We start from the raw sequence: 19632 nt of genomic DNA, 5'->3' as shown, positions 1-19632 counted from the left end.
CTTTTAATAAGATTATCTTACAATTTTTTGTTTGGTAGAATTCATCAGTGAATCCATGTGCTCCTGATGCTTTGGAGTTTCTTTTGGAAATTGGTTAATTATAATTTTAAGATGTATTCTAATTTTGATACAGACTTATTCAGATTATTTACTTCTATTTGTGTGAGTTTTGATAATTTATGTCTTTCAAGAAATTGGCCCATTTCATCTAACTTATCAACCTTGTGGGCATAGTGTTTCATAGTATTCCTCTATTACTTTTTAACCCCATAAGGGCCATAGTGATAATATGGCTTTCACTTCTGATATTGGTAATATGTGTCCTCTCTTTTTCCCCCTTCATTAGACTAGCTAAATGTTTAACAATTTTATCTTACTATTTATAGAACAAAATATTGTGTATTAAACTTTGTTGTTATTCATTTTGTTTTGTTGATTTTTCCCTCAATTTGTAGTTTTTCTTTTCTTTCACATGAATTGGGCTTAAACTGCTCCTTTTTCTCTAGTTTCCTAAAGTGAAAACATACCTTACTGATTTTAGGTATTTCTCTTCTTTTTTGGGGGGGGGGGGTTATTTTTTAAATTATATTTTATTGATTATGCTATTACAGTTGTCCCAATTTTTCCCTTTGTCCTCTTACACACAGCACCCCCTCAGGCCATCCCCACACCATTGTTCGTGTCCATAGGTCATGTGTATAAGTTCTTCGGCTACTGCATTTCCTATACTGTACTTTACATCCCCATGGCTATTCTGTAACTAGCTATTTATACTTCTTAATCCCCTCACCTCTTCACCAATTCCTCCACACTCCTCTCCCCTATGGCAACCATCAAAGCACTCTCCATATCCATGAATCTGTCTGTTCTTCATGTTTGCTTACTTTGTTTTTCAGATTCAATTGTCGATAACTATGAATTTATTGCCACTTTATTGTTTATAATTTTGATCTTTTTTTTCTTGAATAAGTCCCTTTAACATTTCATATAATAATGGTTTGGTGATGATGAACTCCTTTAATTTTTCTTGTCTGGGAAGCACTTTATCTGCCCTTCCATTCTAAATGATAGCTTAGCTGGGTAGAGCAATCTTGACTGCAGGTCCTTGCTTTTCATTACTTTGAATATTTCTTGCTGATTTTTTCTAGCCTGCAAAGTTTCTTTTGAGAAAGCAACTGACAGTCTTATGAGAACCCCTCTGCAGGTAACTAACTATAGGGAACTGGTCCGCATGGCAGTGGTGAATGTAGCTCAGCCCTGGTTTGGAAAACCAACAGGAGAGAGGCAGCACACAGGAGTCAGGTCCACAGATCAGCTTTCCCCTGGGAAAGCAGGCTTGCATTATATCTAGAACTCTTTGAGGCTTCTTTTTGCTAAAACTCCCTCACTCTGAATTAAGGCAGCAAATGTTTAATGCCTATCTTTGAAGTAACTTCCTAAAGTCTATGCTAAACCTCCCAAGGATGGAGTGTAACCAGTTCAACCACTTTTTCCCTTGCTTTTGCAACACCCTTTTCTTTGTTATCTGTAAAAACTAATAACCTAAAGTAAACCTGTGCATAATGAATGAGGACCTTCCTTGATGTAATGCTCCCAGAAAAGCAATAAAAGCCTGTCCAGGCAAGGGTTGGGGCGCTCTCTCACTCAGAGAGTAGTCATGCTGTCCCTTTTCTACACAGGACTTCTGCAGTCCGTGTGAATTTGTTCGTCACATCCACAACACCATGGACACCACTGGCCAGAGTCCACATCAACTAACTGCCTTTCTCTTGCTTCTTTTAAGATTATCTCATTATTTTTAACCTTTGGCATTTTAATTATGATGTGTCTTGGAGTGGACCTCTTTGCAGGCATCTTGTTTGGGACTCCCTGTGCTTCCTGGACTTGCATGTCTATTTCCTTCACCAAATTAAGGAAGTTTTCTTTCATTATTTTTTTTTCAAATAGATTTCCAATTTCTTGCTCTTTCTCTTTTCTTTCTGGCACCCCTATGATGCAAATATTGGAATGCCTGAAGTTGTCCCAAGGGTGCTTACATGATCCTCATTTTTTGGGGGGATTCTTTTTTCTTCTTGTTGTGATTTTTTTTCTTCCTTATGTTCCAAATCATTAATGTGATTCTTGGTTTCATCCTCTATTTTTTTTTTTAACACAAAGTTATTCCCACACAGTTCTATTGTTTTGAAGCCTGACACGGGTCTCATAAAAATAAAATGTTGACGGGGCTGCATTCCACTATGAAGGCTCTAAAGTAGAATTTGCTTCCTTGCCTTCTCCAGCTCCCAGAGACCGCTAACATGCCTTAGCTGGTAGCCCCTTCCTCCATCATCAAAGCCAGAAACATCACATCTCTCTGGCCTTTCTTTCTTTACCACATCTCTCTGATTGTAGCTGGGAAACATTCTCCACTTTTAAGGATTCATGATTAGATTGGGCGCCCTGGATAACCCAGGATAATCTCATCTCAAAATCAACCTTAAGTAAATTCTTCATTTCGATTATTGTATCTTTTGTTTCTGACTGGATCATTTTATGCTGTTGAGGTCTTCACTAAGTTCCTTGAATATCCTAATAACTAGTGCTTTCAATTCTGTGCCTAATAGATTTCTTAACTTCATGTTGTCTAGTTTTTTTTTTCTGGAGTTTTGATCTATTCTTTCAAATGGGCCATATTTCTGTCTCCTCATTTTAGCAGCCTTACTATGTTTGTTTTTATGTATTACATAGAGCTGCTATGACTCCCTGTTTTGGTAGTGTGGCCTAACATAGTAGGTAACCTATAGGGCCCAGTGGCACAGCCTCTCCTATCACTCTACTTGCGTACTTGAGGCACACCCTTTGTGTGAGCTGAATACACCCTCCTTTTGTAGTACAGCCTTATAGCTGTTGGCAGGTCAATGGGAGGGATTTACCCAGGTCAATCAGCTGCAAGGACTGGCTGTGACCACTGACCACCAAACCCTGACTTCCGTGGAGAATCAGCTGTGCAGGGGCAGAGTAGTGGTGCTCTGACATGGTTTGTAGTTGTCCATTGGTTGCACAGGCCCTAGGGTTCCCCAGGTGGTGCAGGCCAAGGTCAGCTGCCACCTGTGTTCTACCCAGAGACACCCTGCCTGAGCTATAAAGCAATCTGGGATGGCTGCTATTTGTGCTGGGCTTGGAGATTCCCAGGTGAAGCCAGGCTTTGAATCTAGGCTGGCTGCTCCTAGTGCCAAGCCTGGGGCCACTTAGTAAGGGGTTGGAAGGCTGGGGGACGACTGAGGCTGGCTATTGCTTGCTTGATAGGCTTTAGGAAGTTGTGAAGCATGAGCCAAGACCAGCAATTCATATGGCAAAGTCAGGGTAAACAGCTTGGGTGGGCCCATAAATTGGATAGGATAGAGTCACAGGGAATCTCCAGGGTGGGGCCAACAAGTGTTAGCCAGATACCTGCCTGCTGGCTCTGTGGTTTTACTGGGGGCAGGTTCAGAGAAGGGACAATGGCCTCTGCCTACCTTTGTGTCTGAGAGAAAGTTGTCCCCCAGCACCTACCTTGATGTCAGACACTTCAGTTCCTCCCTGTATGCCACTGGTGCCTCTCAAGCTACTATCCTAGTGCTGGAACTCAGAGGGAGTGAGTCTGATTAAGTCCTTGTGTGGATTCTTTAAGGGGATCTGCTTGGGACTCCTGAAGTTTCTTCCACCAACTCAATCTCCACTGGTTCTGAAGCCAGAATTTACGCAAACTTATTCTCCTGGCACTGGAACCCTCAGCTGGGGGGCCTGGTGTGGGACTCCTTGCTCCTGAGATATCCCTCCCAAATTTTTATCACCACACATGGATGTGGGACTAGCCCATTCTTTGTCTCTGCTCCTCTTACCAGTCTGGATGGATGTGGTTTCATTAATTCCATAGTTATCAGACTTCCATTCAACTCAATATCTGACTGTTTCAAGTGGGTTGTTCTATATTTCAGTTGTAGTTTTGATGTGGTTTTGTGAGTAGGTGAGCTGTGTTTAACCATCTTGACTGGAAGTCAAAGAAAGATTTTGTTGAACATGTTTATTAGACATCAAATTGGAGATTTCAAAAAGAAAGTTGGATATGAATCTGGAACACATCACTGCATGCTAAATTCTATTTTAGTCATATGCATATCTGTTATTAACTCTTATATTTCTGGTTGTCCAGGAGAAGACAGAATACCTTAAATTTACTTTAAATACTAAATAAATCCCCCTCTCAATGCTGACAGAGTCCGATATGAATACCAAAGGTCACGGTTTGTCTGTATTTGCTTTTCTCTCCAAATTACCAATGTCTTAGTTCCCACTCATCATATTTGTCATCTTATAAAAACACAATCATATTTCTAAAACAATCTTCTGTCATTCCAAAGAAAAACAAACTCAAGTGCTTTCCAATTGCCTATGAAGTCCAAACCCTTAGCACAGTAATCAAGGACCTTTGCCAACCTTAAACAGGACTCCATTCAGCTCTGTCTCACCAATTTATATCACAAACAATAATACTAACTTAACTTTCACTTCTTGAGTACACCATGCTCTTTCTTAACTCCATGTCTTTGCACATATGATCTCCAGCTTTGGTTCAAAACCATATTTGAAAATCAAACAAGGGATTTGTGATAGGCAGAATGCCCTCTCCTCTGTACCCATTTGTTCCATCTCTTACCTGAAATCTGTAAATACATTACAAGAGATGACTACAAGGACTTGGCAGATGTAATGAGGTTACTAATTAATGACCTTAAAATAGGTTCTAATGGATTATCTAGGGGTACCCAATCTAATCACATTACCTCTTAGAAATAGAGAATCTTTTTAGTCTGAAGCAGAAGCAAGCCAGGATAGGAAACTATCAGATCCCAAGCACAAAAAAGATTCAGCACCTTACTGCTGGCTCTGAGATTCTAGAGTCTGTGTGCAAGGACCAGAGAAAGGCCTCTAGGAGCTTGGGGCAGCCCCCAGATAACAGCTAGCAAGGACACACAGACCTCAGTTCTATAACCACAAGGAACTAGATTCTGACAACACTATGAATGAGGGTTGAAGTAGATTCTTCCCCAGAAATTACAGCTAAGAGTTCTGACCAGATTTCTGACCTACAGAATTGTGAGATAATAAAGGAACATTGTTTCAAACCACCAAATTTATGGTCACTTTTGATGGCAGTGATAGAACACTAATACAAGATTCAATGTAATAAGGTAACAGGGGTAAGAAAAGTGGGATTCTATTTTCAGAGTGTTAAAATATATGAAATACGAAAATATGAAACTCCTAATCATGATTGATGCAGACACTGTCCCCCTATAGAGCTTATAGCCCTTGACATGGATGGAACCTTCCTATTGAATCACTACTGACTCACTAGCCAATGTTATGGTCAGGCAGGATATCCAAATCTCCAAGGAGGTTTATTTTCTAAATAAACCCCTGATGCAGAAGGGAAGATGAAACATATTCCTTCAACTTTCATTACCACAACACCAATGGAGTCACTCCTTGCATTCACACAAGAGTCCTCATCAGTACAGACAAGAGCAAGCTCCAGGCATCAGGTATCTGACCGCAGAGTGGGAGGTGTGGCTCCACAGAATAGGAAAGTGAACAAAGGGGCCTATAGGCTCAGATGGCAGCAGTACAAATGCCCACCCAGAAAAATACAGTTTACCTTTATGAAGAATTACCATGAAGGAAGCCTGGTCTTCCTCACTAAGATACCAAAGCTTGAAGATTTTTCAGGAGATGGGTGTCAAAGTATTCTGGACATGAAAGGCAGTACAGTTGTACCAATATAAAATGTGAGAATGTGCAGATAAACTAGTAGCTAAAAGTCAACCACCAAAGTCTAATTTATGTGTGAAAAATAATATAAACGGAATCGGCACTGCCACCCCAGATGTGCCATATGGGTCTAACTCCTCAAACCTTTGGAATGTTTGAACTGAGCAAACCAGCACTGGGCTGGGCCAAAGCAACACTGCATTTCAAACAGCTGTTTGCAAAGCTGACAGGAAAGCAGACACTTTGACTTTCAAACCGAAAAAGACATTCTTTAGAGTTAGCACCACCATGTATAGCTATAGAAGTTTCTTCCTTAACTTATTAACCCTAATAGAAATTCCTTTCTTTTTCTATTCATATAATTTATTCCCATTCCCTTTCTTATAAAATCTCCTTACTTTCACTTCTTCGGCAGAATACTATATGGGTTCCTGCCTCAATCACTGCTTCTTGAATAGCTATTCTCTGGATCTCAAATACTTGCTGCCTTTCTCTTTGGCCTTTTATTTTTAAGTACACACACACATTTATAATATGTACATATATACTTATACACATACACATATATATTTATACATGTATATATTTTTACATCTTTATATATATATATATAAAGATGACTTTATATATAAGATGACCTTCTCCTGATAAATTCCTACTTGTTACTCAAAGTCTAGTTCGATGTTACTTCCTGTTTTAGGTCCTAAAATACATTAATTGCCACATTATTATACTGACCACACTGCACAATTACATGTTTATACATCTAGCTCTTATTGTGTGTTTCACCCATAATTGTCTACCTCTAAAATCCCACACAATGATCACACAGTAAGCATTCAATATATATTTTTGAATTGATTAAATGTTTAAGAGAAACCATAGCTCTTTCCTGAGATAATTTCAAGTTTCTCAAGTGATGAGTCCCAGACAGAGACAGAGGGGCCTTTGTTAGGCCCCAGTGTATCATACGTGGTTCTGCTTTAGAAGGCTATGCATTTCCACTATCTTCAATTTCTTTATTTTAACATTGGATATAAAAGTGTAAAAAATATAAAACATTGTTCAGGGTATCTTGGAATATATTTACTTATAATATATATAAGAATATGTAATAAATTCTAAATGTTGTAAGATTGATAACACTAATTTATTACACATAGAGCATTATTCTAAGCATTTGACAGGAAGTAAATTACATATTTATTTCTCACAACAATCTACCTCTAAGGTGAGTATTATTGTCTCATTTTCCAGAGACACAGATGTAAAGTGTGTTGAAAAGGTCACAAAAGTGCAATATTATATATTCTAATTCTTTTCCCTTACCTCCTCCCAAGAAGTATATCATACTTATTTTAAACAAATTACATTTTCCAGTTTTAAACCTCTATCAAAATAGAGGTTTTGAATAAACCTCCTTTTTGAATAAAAATACACTGAAGAGTCACAAAATTAAGGACATGCAGTACTAAGATTTCACTAACGTGTATATGGTTTCTCCTTTAGAGTTCTAATAAGTGATTGTTGGATACAACATTAATTTCTTTATAAGAACTTAGCAATGATTCAGTAACTTTCATGTCTGTATCACTCGCCAAAATATTTTATTATTGTGACTGTGATAGGTAATAAACTTAACACAGTTTTAATATCAAATAATATCTGAAGAAACTCTAGTATTGTGGAAAAGCCAAAAGTAGCTGTAACTACATACAACTAGAGGAAACAACGCCATACATCATCATGTGGTACCCGATTCTATAAACTCTGACACATTATAGAACTAAAAAACATGTATGTGAAAACGTCATTAGACCCATGTTATAGCTTAGACTGACCCCATCTGAAATCCCCCAGGCCCTAAAATATGACCTGGTGCCAACCATGGCAGAACAGTTATATGACATTCAGTTCATAGCAATATAACATACAAAGTCAGCCAGAAGGTGGCAGAATGGGGCCATTTAGGCTTCACACAAATTTTTACATTTTATACAACTACTTTTGGCTTTTCCACAGTACTAGAGTTTCTTCAGATATTTGATATTAAAACTACATCAAGTTTTTTAGCCATGACAGTCATAAAAACACAATTATTTGGAGAACGATACAGAAATGAAAGGTGTGACGGTGGTGGCCAACTGTATAATTTGGCACTAGGGCAGCAGAGAATCACTGTGATATTATGGCTAAACTGAGGTGAGTATTGTCCAGAAACTGATACAGGGACTGACAGATTTGGAGGTAGAAGCTGAACGTTTTCCTTCAGATGAAGGATAGTAGCATTAAATTAGACGTAGCATTTTGTGATTGCCGTTGTTGTCTAGAAATGTCAGTGAAAGGGTACATACAGGTGAACAGCCAAGGTGGACCATGTTGAGTGCTGTAAATTGGCTCATCTGGCATCCTTTCTATGCTGTAATAGTAGGAGGGGCTGCAAAGCACAAAATATATTTCCTGATCTCTCCTCTGCAAGTTTGGGATGCAAGTGAAATTCTCCCCATTAGACACACTTCTACAATATTTAGAAGATAGAGGGCCCTTTTTTGTATATTTTTTTTATGGCAAGCATGGTCATGGAAATAAAGTTTCCCAGAAACAGTATTTCAGTGACTTCCAGCTCTAGCTTCTAACCATGAAAGAAATCATATCAGTAACATGAGACAGAAAAAGAAACACACAGGAAGACAGAGACAGAAAAATCCAAGTAACTCAGGGCCTAAAGTCAGTTTCATCACTTGAACTTCAAAATTACTTTAGAAAATTCTCTTTGTGTTTCAGTCAGGTTGAACTGGGTTTCTGCCTCTTGCAACCCAAAGACACTCATTTAATACATATACCAAAACAATTATAATTGTTTGGATTATCCAACGTTTTACAAAAGTAAACTGTTTTCTATATGTAAACTCATTTTAAGAGCTAAGTAATGAGAAAATTGAATTTCTCCATTCCTCAAATGAGGAAGTGAATAGTGTAGTTTGAAAGACATGGTCAAATTTTATAAGCAAGGTTATTGTTGAATGAGAAGTAGAAGAGGATAGCAAGTATGCCTCATGTTCAAAGTATTATGGTCTGGAAAGTTTGCTTATAACATTATGGCTCCTACCAATAAAATACATGATCCCTAAGACTATTCTGGTTGCAGGCAGAGCCCTAGGTTTTCTGGTTGTAGCTACTGATGCTCTTTTCCAAATACAGTGACCTTGATGGTCAACTGCTGTTCTGTTCCTGCTCTGTTGTTGGGTGTGCTGTAGCTCACACAGTGATCACTGCCATTTTTGGGCCTTTATATTTTCAATTTTTATATTTTTATCGGTCTATATTAGGTAACCAAAGAGAAGGATGGCTCTTTTGTGTTTCTTTCTTAGATTTTAGGTTTTCTCATCTTTATTCCTACCACACAGAAAGACCAATATTGTTATTTTAAAATATTTGCTTCAAGTCTATTTTTCTGCTTATACTTTTTAAAATTACATGGTTTTGAACACAGACTCTATTCAGAAATTAAAACATTACATACAATACCAAAGGCCCTCCTGATTTCTACCCTCATCCCGATTGCTCTGCTCTGCTCCCTGGAAACAAGCACTACTCTAAATTTGCTTGTGGCCTTCAAATCTCTTTTTTACATAATTCTACAGAAAAAATATCTACTACTTTTTAAAAATATACCTGAAGGGTATCATGCTCTATATATCCTTTTGCAAGTTACGTTTTACAAATACACCATATTTTACTTAGCTGGTTCTCTACTGATAGACTTTTATATTATTTCAGTTTCTTTTTTTTTAAGAAAAAAATAAAATTTATTATTTATTTTTAAGTATATTTTGATTATGCTATTACACTTGTCCCATTTTCTCTCCTCTTTATCTGCCTCCTCCCTGCAACCACCCATCCACAAGCATTCCCCCCCCCCCCTTAGTTCATGTCCATGGGTCACACACATAAGTTTTTTGGCTTCTCCATTTTCTATGCCACTCTTAACTTCCCCTGTCTGTTTTGTACCTACCAATTATGCTTCTTATTCCCTGTACTTTTTCCCTCATTCTTTCCCTACCCTCTCCTTGCTGATAACCCTCCTTGTGATCTCCATTTCTGTGATTATGTTCCTATTGTAGTTGTTTGCTTAGTTAGTTTTTTTTTTTTAAGGTTCGGTTGTTGATAGTCATGAGTTTGTTGTCATTTTACTGTTCATAGTTTTGATCTCCTTTTTCTTAGATAAGTCCCTTTAACATTTCATATAAGGGTTTGGTGATGATGAACTCCTTTAACTTGACCTTGCCTAGGAAGCACTTTTTCCTCCTTTCCATTTTAAGTGATAGCTTTGCTGGATAGAGTAATCTTGGATGTAGGTCCTTGCCTTTCATGACTTGGAATACTTCTTTCCAGCCCCTTCTTGCCTGCAATATTTCTTTTGAGAAATCAGCTGATAGTCTTATGGGCAATCTTTAGTAGGTAACTGTCTCCTTTTCTCTTGCTGTTTCTATGATTCTCTCCTTATCTTTAATCTTGGATAATTTAATTATGATGTGTCTTGGTGTGTTTCTTCTTGGGTCCAATTTCTTTGGGACTCTCTGAGCATCCTGGACTTGCATGTCTAGTTCCTTAGCCAGATTGAGCAGGTATTCCTTCATTATTTGTTCAAATAAGTTTTCAATTTTTTGTCCTTCCTCTTATCCTTCTGGCACCCCTATGATTTGGATGTTGGGACATATAAAATTGTTCCAGAGGTTACTAAGTCTCTCTTTATTTTTTTGAATTCTTATTTCTTCATTCTGTTCCTGTTGAGTGTTTATCTTTCTGTGCCAAATCAATTTGAGTCCTGGTTTCCTTCCCTTCACTGTTGGTTCCTTTTGTATTTTTCTTTATTTCACTTTGTGTAGCCTTCACTTCTTCCTCTACTTTCCATCCATACTCAATCATTTCTTTGAGCATCCTGATTACCATTGTTTTGAACTCTGCATCTGATAGGTTGGTCATTTAGTTTTTTCTGGACTTTTGATCTGTTCTTTCATTTGGGCCCTATTTCATTGTCTCCATGTGCCTGTTACATTGGTAAGAGGCAGAGCCTTAGGTATTCACCAGGGCGAGGCAACTCACTTCACTGTATTGTGGTACTATATGTGGGAGAGGGGTCAGAGAGAAAACAATGTCACTTCCCCCACTACCCACAAGTAAATTGGGCCCTTCTGGTGCTGATTCCTGGGTGGGTTGGTTTGTGTATATTCTATGATCCCATGGGTCTCCCCAATGAATTCTCCTGTGAAGCTGGTAGTTTCTCCTGCAGCTGTAACCCCCACAGACTTTTACTGCCAGAGGCTTTGAGACTTTAGTTTTCAGTGCTGGAACCCTGGGTTGTTCAGTCAGTCTTGCTCCCCAGTTGTTCCTCCCAGCTTATCCACACATGAATGTGGGACCACCCAGTCCCCAAGCCAACTCCTTGCCACGCATCCTCTCCACCCCAGCTGCCTGTCTCTGCCCCTCCTAATGGTCTGGATAATGTTTCTTCAACTCCTTGGTTGTCAGATTTCCATACAGTTTGATTCTCTGGCAGTTCTGGTTGTTTTTTGTTTTTAAATTTGTTGTCCTTCTTTTGGTTATGAGGGGAAGCAAAGTGTATCTACCTATGCCTCCATCTTGGCTGGAATATTTCAGTTTCTATTATTACAAACAATGTGATAATCAACATCTGAATCTCTCCCTTCCTCCTGACTTCCCTACCTTCTTCCTTCTATCCTTTTGCCAGATTTTTTTTCAAATGCACCATATTTTAGTTAGCTAGTTCTCCATTAATGGGTCTTGAGGTTATTTCAGTTTCCATTATTACCAAGAATGTGATAATGAACATATGTATCTCACCTTCTCCCCACCTGCCCACCCATCTCTCCCCTACTCCCTGTGTTCCATTATCTGTATTTCTTCTGAAAGTCATGATATGTCTCTGGTCATAATCTCTTTCAGTTATTCCTTTGTACAAGTGTTGACTTATTATCTCATGCTACAGTGTTTATAAAATCTCCAACTGTTAACCATTTTAACAATTATATTGAGCTTTAAATTATATACCATAAAATTAACCAGTTTTAAGTGTATAACTTTTAAACTTTTTATTTTAATATTGTTGTTATTTTTATCCTCACATGAGGACATGCTTATTGATTTTAGCAAAAGGGTAAGAGAGGAAGACAGAGGGAGGGAACATCAATGTCAGAAACACTGATCAGCTGTCTCTTGTATGTGCCCTGACTGGAGACTGAACCTGCAACCTAAATATGTGCTCTGACCAGGAATTGAACCCATGACCTTTTGGTCTGCAGGATGATGTTCCAATCAACTGCACCACACCAGTCAGGGCCAGTGGGGTTCTTAAAGTAAATTTATAGATTTATGCAGTCATCACCATTACTTAATTTTGGACCATTTCCCATCACCCCCAAAGGAAACTCATGCCCATTTGTGGTCCTTCTGCATTCCCACCACTAGACATGGGCAACCACTAATTTACTATCTGTCTTTACAGGTTTTGTTTTTCTCATATAAGTGAAATCACACAACATGCAGTCCTTTGTGTCTCACTTCTTCCAATTAGCTTGTTTTTGAGGTTCGTCCATGTCAGAGCATGTACCAATACTTTACTTTTTATTGGTTAAAAATATTCCATTATATGGATAAACCACCTTCTGTTTCACCAGTTGAGTTGTTTCCAATTTAAGACTATTATAAATAATGCTACTATAAACATCCATGTACAAATTGCTGTGTGAACGTGTTTTTTATTTCTCCTGGATAAATTTTTAGGAGGAAAACTGCTTGGTATGGTAATTTAATGCTTAACATTTTGACAAATTGCCAGAAGTTTTCCAAAGTGGCTGCATCATTTTACATATCCACCAGCAATGTATCAGGGTTTTGATTTCTTTATGTTCTCACCAATACTTAACATTTTCTTTATTTTTTAACACACAGTTTTGGGCACATATATGTGTTTCTAACCAGAAGATACCTAAAAGGTGAATTTCTGGGTCACAGTTTATAGCCATTTTCAGTTTAATAGATACAACCAAATCATCTCAGGAGCAGCTACCCAGTCTACACTCAATGTGCTTGCCATACACGATATTGTGTGACTTGTTTATCCTAGTAAATGAAAAAAGACATCTCACTTAAAGTCATATTTCACTGATATAAGTAGAATACATTTTTCATTAGTCAACTGATCATCTGAATTTTATCTTCAGTAATTTATCTTTTCATATCCTTGACTATATTTTTCTTCCTCATTTTTCATCAACTTATATTTTTTTATTCTGGATCTTAATCCTGTCAGTTTTATGCACTGAAAATATTTCCGGTCAATTTCTTTTCTTAGAGAATTTGGAGCACCATCTTTTTGAGTTCTGTGCCAGAACACTTCTCTGAACATACTCCTTGAATCCTGTACCTAGGACCTTAATTATCCATCTTAGGAGTACTTTGCATTGGTTTCCTGGGAACTGTATGAAATATACATACAAATAAGACCCCTAGCTGCCTTTCTTGGGAGGACATGTGAAATAGATGCGTACATTCTAGAATGGTTAGGGAGACTGGACAATGAGATTAAGGCAAAAGCCAAACGAGGCAAGCCACATTGCAAAGCAATCCATTTAAGACATTATCTACTATGAAATGGACACTCAGCTCCAATGCTGATAGCAATGCTGACAACAGACATTCAGTGCTATACCAATATATTCTCAATTCTTCAAAACAATCTCCATTTCACTGTCTTTGAGCCAAATTCCCTTATAATATTAGTTTCTCATTAACATATTGCTCTTAATAGAACAAATAAACCCTGGCCTGAAGTTGAAGTACATAGTTGTAATTATCTCCAGGGAAATAATTAATATTCTCTACCAAAGCAGAAGTGTTTTAATGACAATCTTCCCAATCTTATATTAGAGGTAAATACAAAATAAAAAATATAAGTACCAGTTGGTATATCATTTCATAGGTTGAGTAGAGATTTTTTTACAGTAACATTTAGATATGTCTTGTTATGTCTATATTTTTAAAAAGCATCTCTCTGAAAAATATTTCTGATTATCTTCCTTTGCCTATCAAGAAGCTCTTTACTTACTGAGGATTTCTTAAGTGCCCACTATGTGCCAAGCACAGTACTATGTGCTACATTTCATGAAGAGAAAAAACAGACATAACAGTTCAGTGAGAAAGAATGTACTATGAAAAGAGTGGCATGATCCTATGAAAATATGTAAGAAAGGACCTTAACCTAGTGTGGGAAGATCAGAGAGCACCTTCCTGAAAACAGAATGATTGGAATGAAATGCAAAGGATGTGACGAAGGGTTAATTACACAGAAAGAGAGGAGATAAGGTGACTTCCAGATAGGAGAAAAGACGGGTAAAGGCCTTATGAAAGAAAAGAATGGGGGTGCATTTCAAAAATTATAGCTTAAAAAGAAGCATATTTACCAAGTAAAATAAAATAAATTGGTAATTATGCATAGACACTATTTATATCTTTGGTTAATTCCTGTGAGATTTTCTATAATGTCAAATACTGGAAGAACAGATCAGGTACAGTAATCCTCAATAATCCATACTAATGGATTATTCTTCAATAATCCATAGTAATCAAATCTTCAATATTCCATACTAATGGAAGGTATCAATATGGATAACATCAAGTAGGAAACCAGAGACAAAATCATTTTTAGTTTTAAATTAACCCCATATATTTTTCCAATAGTAAATTGATTTGTTTTACTTAAACTAGTAAAAATTGATGTGTAATATCTGAATGAACATTCACTAGCAGTAGAGAAAGAATAATTTTGTGTTTGGGGCACATTTCTGAACACAACTTTCAGTGTTAAAGTCAGCAACAATGCCAGTGAAATCATAGTAACAACGATATTTTATTGTGCTTTTGTGTGTGCATGTGCCTAATTTAATTTATTTATTTTTGGGGGGGACGGGAAAAAGAGAGGGACAGCAACACTGGTTACCTCTCACACGGATCCTGACTGGGGAATGAATCTTAACCCAGGCATATGCCCTGACCAGGAATCAACCAGTGACTTTTTGCTCGCAAGGTAACACTCAACCAAGTCACATCAGTCAGGAAAGAATAGTTTTAATATTTTTTCTTTATTTTTTAAATTTTTTATGCTATTACAGTTGTCCCCACATTTCCCCCCTTTTTTCACTTCCACCTAGCCCTCCATTCCCCACCTCCCTCAGGCCATCACCACACTGTTGTTCATGTCCATGGGTCATGTGTATATATTCTTTGGCTAATCCCTTCGCCTTTTTTCTTCCAGTCCCCTCCCCTCTCCTCCAACAGCTGGCAGTCTGTTCCACATATCTATACCTCAGTTTCTATTTTGTTCATTAGAGTCCACATATTTATGAGAACACATGGAATCATGTCGTAAAAAGCACTATAAAAGGAGGGAAGAAGGAAATCAAACAAGAGAAAGAGGCCAAATCATGACAGGCCTTACATGCCAGGCTAAGAATAATCCTATCCTATACACACCACAGTCAACCCTATCCTATACGGGCCCAGTGAAAGCATAAAAGCAAGCAGGGAGTAACCAGATCAGATTAGGGAGATGGTAAAGATAAAGGTGGAGAGAATGTTAAGCAACTATTTTAGATATCTTGGAAAGAGATGATAAATATCTTAACGAAACTAGAAGAAGTATAATTGGAAATGATGAGATAAATCAGTAATAACAGCCAATCACCAATGAGAGGTTGGGATAAGGAAAATGAAAAAGTCTAAGAAGGACTCCCAGATTTCTGACTTACATGACAGGGAATTTCCCCATCTGTACCAAAATAGGGGTTATAGATTTAGGGAAAAGATGCTTTCCTCAATTTGATTTTTCAAGGAACATGCCCAGTAAAAATCAGATATGCCTGGAGAACAGACACAAGATATGAACTGGTCACCAAGTTGAGAATACAGCAACACGATGTAGCGGTAGTTGAAGTACTTGTGTGGATGACTCATTTCGGGAAACACAACAGAGTAAGGAAACTCATGGGGTTGCTGCCGCTGCCACCGCCGCCTTGTGCCAGCTCCCCAGGTCTCAGTGAGGCTGGGTGACACTCTGGAATGGGAGGCAGGCCAATTTGGGAGCAGAATGGATCCAGCTTCATTCAATATTAGTATCAGTTATCTGACAATGACAGAATCCAGCTAGGTGCAATTTACACTGACACATCATCCCTTATGTGGGAAGGACACCAATTCCAGGGGAAAGCTGCCATTGTGGAGAAGTTGTCTAGCCTTCTAATCCAGAAAGTCCAGCAGAGCATCGTGGCACAGGACCATCAGCCCATTACAGATAGCTGTACCATCAGTATGGCTGTGGGCCAGCTTAAGGCAGATGAAGACCGTATCATGAGGTGCCACCAGATGTTCCTGTTAAAGGACATCAGCAATGCTTGGGTTTGCACCAATGTTCAGGCTTGCCCCGCACAACTTTGCCTGGCCTCCTCCCAGCCAGGCATTCAGGCTGTTTCCTGTTCCCTCCTCTTCCCAACACTATTCACACTCCTCCAGATGCTCCAAATATCAGACGCTCTGAATAAATGAGCAGGGCTGCAGTGGGAGTGGGTGCAGTGCGCCACTGCTCCCTGGGTATTGTGCATGATGTTTGGATGCTACACTAGTTACAGCTGACAGGAGAGGTTTGTATTGTACCAGCACAAAGTTCTCTCTCGCTCTCTCTCTCCTTCTCTCTCTCTTTAATGTACTGACAAGTTGCTCTAGTAACCCAAAGAAGTGAAGGACGAAGAAGCTGCCTCACCACCCAGATATTGATTTGTTCCGATGTTTCAATGCCTCATGACACAATAAAAGCACAAAAATTTTCTTAACAACAACAAAGAAGAAACTCTATTATAAAGGAAAAAAACCTCGCAAACAGAAACAACTTGAGGATCACTGATGATGCTTGCCAGAGCAGGTAGGAATAAAAATCAAACTAAGGATGTGAAGTGTAAACAGAAAGTAAGAAAGTGGAAGCTGTGAAGTTTGCTTATTACTTACGAAGTTTGTTTTGAAAGGAATTTGAGAAAAAGAAAATAATATAGCAGAGAGGGAGTAAGTTGACATTTTCATATTATTTTTCAAATAAAAAAAATTAAATACACAACTAACGTGCATATGTACAAATATACAACACTAATGGGAATGAGAGAGCAGAATGTTAGAGTTGAATATATTAACAAGCCTTTTAAAGTATGATATCAAAGACAAAAACTTAAGATATAAACTTGCTTATATAAAAACTTAACTTTTTATAATATTTAAAGGTAAATAGGAAAAGTTTCTAACATATAGAGCCAGGAAAGGGTTGACAGTGGTAACAAATAGACATTCACAACCATTTCAATAGAAATATAAGCACTGGAAGAGAACAGGTTATTTATTAAAAATATAAAATTACCAATAAATATATTCTTCAACTTTTGCTGGAAATAAAATTAATTTAAATTTAAAATATGAGATATCTCATTTCACTTTCTTTGACTGGCTTATTTCACTTGGCATAATGTTCTCCAAGTCCATCCAGACTGTTGCAAAGGGTGAAATGTTGTTTCTTTTTTACAACCTAGTAGTATCCCATTGTGTAAATGTCCCATAGTTGTTTTAGCCACTCATCTACTAATGGACACATGGGCTGCTTCAAAATCTTGGCCATTGTATGATTTCACTCATATGTGGATCTAAGGAACAAACTGAACTAATAAAATAAGGAAAATGGGGACAGACTCATAGATGGAGAACAGGATAACAGCTTGCAGGAGGTTAGGTGGTGAAGGCATTGAGATAAAAGAAAAAGGGACTCATAGACATGAACAACAGTGTGGTAATTGCTGGGAGGAGGCAGGCCTAAGGGAACTAAATGGTAATGGTAAAAAATACATTAAAGATAAAATTAAAAAATAAAGTATGAGATATCATCTTTTACCAAGTAACTGAAGTTGTAAAAGTTATAACTCATTCTTATATCAGTGAAACAAACTGTCATATTATTTGTACAATTATGTGCATTAGAAACATGTACCAGAAATTTAAGAAATAAATCTACAAGAATATTAACCTCATATTTATATTTTTCAAAAAATGGAGATAACTTAAATGTCTAGCAATAAGAGCTTTTTAAAAAAGATGGTACGTCTCTACACAATGGAATACCATGTATCATTAAAATGTCATTGTAACACCTATCACAATGAGTAAAGCAAATAAGAAAGAAAAACTGAAAGTTGGTAAAAATGTAGCACAACGAAACTCTCACACATTGCTGGTAGTAATACAAAATGATATAACCACGTTAGAAAACTATTTGTATTAAAGCTTAATGTCTACAACTATACTCAATAGAAATGCACATGTATAGTGATCAAAATACATGTACTAGAATGTTTACAGCAGCATCATTTATATTAACTCCAAATGGACACTTATCACACCCCACAACAGTATTGATAAGTTGTGATATACTCCAACAATAGAATACCACACAGCAGAGAGAACGGACAATTTCCAACTACACTCAATAACAGGGATGAATTCTATAAACTGTCAGGCAAAAGAACCCAGCCATGAAAGAGTATGTACTATATGATTAAATTCACAAAACGAGCAAAACTGATGGACCAATGCTACTGGAAGTAGACAGAATGGTTACTATTGAAGTAGAAGTTTAAAAATTAGTTCTATACATGTTATTATTTTTAAAAATTAATATATTGAATGTAAAAAATTTCCTACAGAATAGTATCTGACTACATGGAAAAATTCATAACATAAAAATAAAAAGAAAACAAAATAAAACTAAAGTATAGGCCCTGGCTGGCGTAGCTCAGTGGATTGAGCACGGGCTGGGAACCAAAGTGTCCCAGGTTTGATTCCCAGCCAGGGTACATTCCTGGGTTGCAGGCCATAACCCCCAGCAACCGCACATTGATGTTTCTCTCTCTCTCTCTCTCTCTCTCTCTCTCTCTCTCTCTCTCTCCCTCCCTTCCTTCTCTAAAAAAAATAAATGAATAAAATCTTTAAAAAAAATTATCTGTTTAAAAAAAATAAATAAAACTAAAGTATAAGTCACTGTATTAATACAGATGGCAGGTTAGGTTAATGGTTAAAAAGTGCAGGCTCTAAATTTAAGACTTCTTGCATTTGAATCCCAGTTATGTGAGCTTGGGCAAACTACTTAACTGTTTCACTTTCTTCACCTGCAAAAGAGGCTAATAAAAGTATAGAGCTCACTGGACTATGACACAGATTATATGGAATAAACCTGATTAAAGCATTTATAATAGTGCCTGACACATAATGAGCACATACTATCATCATCATAATCCCATTTTTGTTAAAACTCACCCATGTATTTTTAAAAAGGATATATGGTAGTTCCCCCTTATACATGGGTGATAAATTCCAAGAATTCCAGTGGATGCCTGAAACCAAGGATAGCACCAAACCCTATACATACTAAGTTTTTTCCCATCCATACGAACCTTTTTACTTAAAGGAAGCAATTTATGGTGTCTCTTTGGCATATCCAAATTGCCAGCATTACTACCTCTGTGCTTGGGCCATTGTTAAGTAAAATAAGGGTGACCTGAACACAAGCCCTACAGTCCTGCAACAGTCTATCTGACAACCGAGACGGCTGCTCAGGGACTCGCTGGCAGGGAGCATACACAGCATGGACACACTGGACAGAGGGATGATTCACGTCCCAGGAAGGACGTAGATTTCATCACCCACTCAGAATGGTGCAAGATTTAAAACTTATGAACT

General features: G+C 37.6%; 1 protein-coding gene and 1 pseudogene across 2 annotated transcripts in view; one reads left to right on the top strand and one right to left on the bottom strand.

Moving 5' to 3' along the window:
• The window catches only part of PRKACB (protein kinase cAMP-activated catalytic subunit beta), a 111298-nt gene that overhangs the window by 72552 nt on the left and 19114 nt on the right, over positions 1-19632 (bottom strand). The window lies entirely within an intron of this gene.
• Positions 15037-17284, top strand: LOC118500667 (annotated as a pseudogene).

This window comes from Phyllostomus discolor, chromosome 5 (assembly GCF_004126475.2).
Source record: "Phyllostomus discolor isolate MPI-MPIP mPhyDis1 chromosome 5, mPhyDis1.pri.v3, whole genome shotgun sequence".
Lineage (NCBI taxonomy): Eukaryota > Metazoa > Chordata > Mammalia > Chiroptera > Phyllostomidae > Phyllostomus > Phyllostomus discolor.
The sequence above is the reverse complement of the archived record's forward strand: the minus strand, read 5'-3'. Positions and strand labels throughout refer to the sequence as shown.